Genomic DNA, 3,433 nt, shown 5'->3' with positions numbered 1-3,433 from the left:
ACACAGAGCGATTTAATAAGACATCACGTTACAACGCTGAGACTTTTTCATTCTTTACAAGGTTGAGCAGGCTAGTGTTTAAAACTGCGACTCTAATCCCCGATGAATGTGTAAAAAAAAAAAAAAAAAGCAGAACTGTTGAGAAACTGCTCTGGAAGTGGACAGCAGCGGCCGTAATGACTTCTCCAGAGTCCTGCCCTGAAGACGTCAGCTGTCAGAGCGGCTGATGGAAATTTACTGCTTTATGCTGATGTACGCCGAGTGAAACGTGTCGCTCAGTGAGAAGATCAGGGTGAGAAAGCTCCACTTGAAAGCGTTGAGGGAAAATTCCTCTGCGAGATGACGGCGGGAGACAGCGGTAGAGTATAGATGGTTTTACACTGAGCACACTCTGCAGTTTGTTCTGGGTTTCAATCTCACATCTTTATGTTGCTGTCAGAAGGAGATCTGCCTGGTGAAATATATTTGAGCCAAAAGCAGAATGGGCGTCGGTAATAGCATTGGTAGGTCTGTCAACATACACCAAATCAATCACAACACATAACACTGTGTAGGTCACTCTTGCGGCTTGAAACCAGCTCGAAAACAGCACGAGACCTCCAGAGGAATTCTGTGGTGTTTTGGTACCAGAGCGGCGGCAGTGGACCCCTTTTCCACCAAGAAGAACCAGGGGCTAGTTCGTTGCTGGTGCTAGTGCCAGTGCTTAGTTGGTTCAAATCTTGCACCTCCTAAGAACCTGTTTGCTTTTCCATTGGCAAGGAGCCAAGTTAGAGTCACGCCATTGTGTCACTGTTAAACGTCACTGCATACGGAGCTGTTTCTGGTCCCTGTAGTTCTTTTTCAGTTTCTTGAGTTTATTGAGGAGTTGGTCGAGGCGCTGCTCATAACTGTCTGCAGGAAGCACTGGGTCTCCTCCTCAGACCACTGCTGCTTGGATTTGGCGTCCATATTTATGTATTTCGTTTTTCAGAAATGTAGCTACTCGCTCGGCCGTTGTTTTAAAAATGCTGTTTCTATGTTTCCATCGGTCTCGTTGGTCACGATAACCCCGCCCCCAGCCCCTGACGTACTTGGTTCTTAGGTCTGGCCCAGCAAAGACTTGGTAATCACCAGTTTTGAGAACCTGGAGCCGGTGCTCAGGTGGTGGAAACACTAAGAACTGCTGCTAAGTCAAGCTCTGGCACTGGAACCAGCTTGGTCAAAAAGAGGTACTGTCAGTCTTTTGTGTTTTGAGGTGGGACCTTCATGGATCAGGCTTGCTCCAGCAAATCCTGAAGAGACTTAAATGGTTTGAGATTGAGCATTTGTGGAGTTTGGAGGCCTGTCACAACCTTCTTTGTTTTGCCCCTAGAGGCATTCTAGAGCAGTTCTTGTAGCGTGGCAGGGCCCATTCCTCCCATCCTGCTGGGGGAGGCTGCTGCTGCTGCTGCTGAGGATTTTGCTACCATAGGGTGCTGTGCTTGATCTGTTAAAAATGTTTAGGTGGGTATTGATTATCAAAGTGACATCCACATGAATGGCAGGACCCAAGGTTTCCCAGCAGAACATGACATTGAAGGAAAGTTTTGAAGTTATAAACTGCACTTATCACTAAAGTGTTGGTGCTGCCATGGATAGTGAGCCGGCAACAGCAGTTCACAAAGTCTGAAATCAAACAATATTTCATCTGTCGCTGACCTTTTGTCACTGTACGTATGCCACGGTCAAAGAGCTCGTCTTCTGCTCTGCTTGCTTGTGTTGTTTTGCTGTGCAGTAATTTCACAAGATTACAGACAATCATTTTCTCCTGAATGATCTCTTCCATCTTGCAAACAGGGGGGTGGAGAGCCTTCACACGTCAAAGTCCAGAAAGTAGAATCCTTGTTGTCCTATTCCACACAGACAGAGGATTTCATGGCATTCAGTTGTAATACTGAAGAGCCGAACACAAAGTTGTCACAACTGATGGTCCGTGGTAATGTAATTAATATGGAATCATCTAAAAAGTGACAGCTGAATGTGTTGAATTAGCCACAGAGAGCCGGTCCCTATAGCTCCCCGCCGTTTCTCAGTGTCAGTTAAATGCCTTCCATGCAAATGCCGCCGCAGACTCTATCCTCTCACTCTCTAATTAGGCTGTAATTATGAAATGCAGTTGCTGTAATTGAAAGTGTCAACTAATTTTTGTAATGTGAATACAGTCGACTGTTCCAAAAGCGATGAGTGACACTCTTTTTGAGCCTCTCCTGAGTGTGATGACTGGAAATCCTCCAGATGTGTGTTGATGGTGCCGCTAAAAGCACACAGCTCTTGATAAGCCTGACCTTTGCATCGGTGGTTGTGAACAACAAATACACACACATGCAGAATCAGAGTGTGTGAGTACACTCATACATCTAGACAGCCAGAAGATGATTTATAGCCCGAGGCTGCCTTCAGTAAAATATGTAGCAAATTTCAGTGAAAGCGCTGCGTTGGCTCGGCACCCAATCACAAGGCTTGTGTGGACGGGAGTGGAGTCTAATGAGGACTGAAAGCTGATAAAGAGGTGCAATATTGAGGAGTCTTTTTCTTCATCAAAGGGAGAATGATAGAAAGATTGGAATTATGACAGCCCATTAAAAAAAAAAGGATTAAAAATGAACAAAATAAAAGTTTTGCATATTTTATTGACTGCTTTTTAAACTCTGTATCAGCTTCACAACCACAGTTTTCTCCTCTAATCAGTGGACCATAGAGATGCTGCATGTGTTTAACGGTTTCCACGGTTTCCCCTTAGGTTTGTTTCAGAATTTCTGCTCTTTTCCAAAAATTGGTCAGTGGCCCTAAATAAAAACAATGACAGTATGAATGTTTTCAGGTCTCCTACCTGTTAGAGATGTGCAGAGACGCCATTATCTCTGTCTGTATCTGATAGAAGACCAGATGTTTGAAATGCATACGGCTGAGCATCACAGATGTTGCTTGATGCAGATGTTGTTGGTTGCATCAGGGTAAAGTCCTCCTGTGCACTACTGGTTGTTTTGTTTATTTGTCTTTGTTTCATGCTGAGTCCATTGCTAGCCTCACAAATTGGTCGTCACTAGAACCAGTTGCCATCTACTAAAATAACCATGAAATACTTGGTTAGGTGTTAATTGCATGTAACACCGATACAATTTACATGTTACATCTTAAACTACAGTTTCTCTTCTTTGTTCTATACATCGGTTGCAGGGTCTTAAAGAACTCCAGCTACCAAACTGGGCTTTTGTCTCACTTGCACATCCTGCTGTGATGCACGGTATCCAGAGCATTTTTTTCCTGTTCCCTTCCTGACTGATCTAAATCGATTTGAAGAAATATAATGGGTGACACACAGACACTTCAGTCTTTCTGAACAACAGCAAAGAGTTTTGGGTAAAAGACAGTACAGATTCCATGTCATCAGCTCTGCTTCCCCCCAAACTGTTTT

General features: G+C 44.2%; 1 long non-coding RNA gene across 1 annotated transcript in view; it reads left to right on the top strand.

Annotated features, from left to right (window-relative positions):
* The first annotated feature begins 688 nt into the window (after positions 1-688).
* The window catches only part of LOC103362871 (uncharacterized), a 19,349-nt gene continuing 16,604 nt past the window's right edge, over positions 689-3,433 (top strand). The window contains exons 1-2 of the long non-coding RNA XR_520482.1: positions 689-699; positions 2,825-2,831. This is a non-coding gene — a long non-coding RNA (uncharacterized LOC103362871). The remainder of the gene's footprint in view (positions 700-2,824; positions 2,832-3,433) is intronic.

The sequence above is a fragment of the Stegastes partitus genome, unplaced genomic scaffold (genome assembly GCF_000690725.1).
Source record: "Stegastes partitus isolate 25-593 unplaced genomic scaffold, Stegastes_partitus-1.0.2 Scaffold612, whole genome shotgun sequence".
In the NCBI taxonomy this organism is placed as follows: domain Eukaryota; kingdom Metazoa; phylum Chordata; class Actinopteri; family Pomacentridae; genus Stegastes; species Stegastes partitus.
This window is presented reverse-complemented; position numbering and strand designations above follow the sequence as displayed.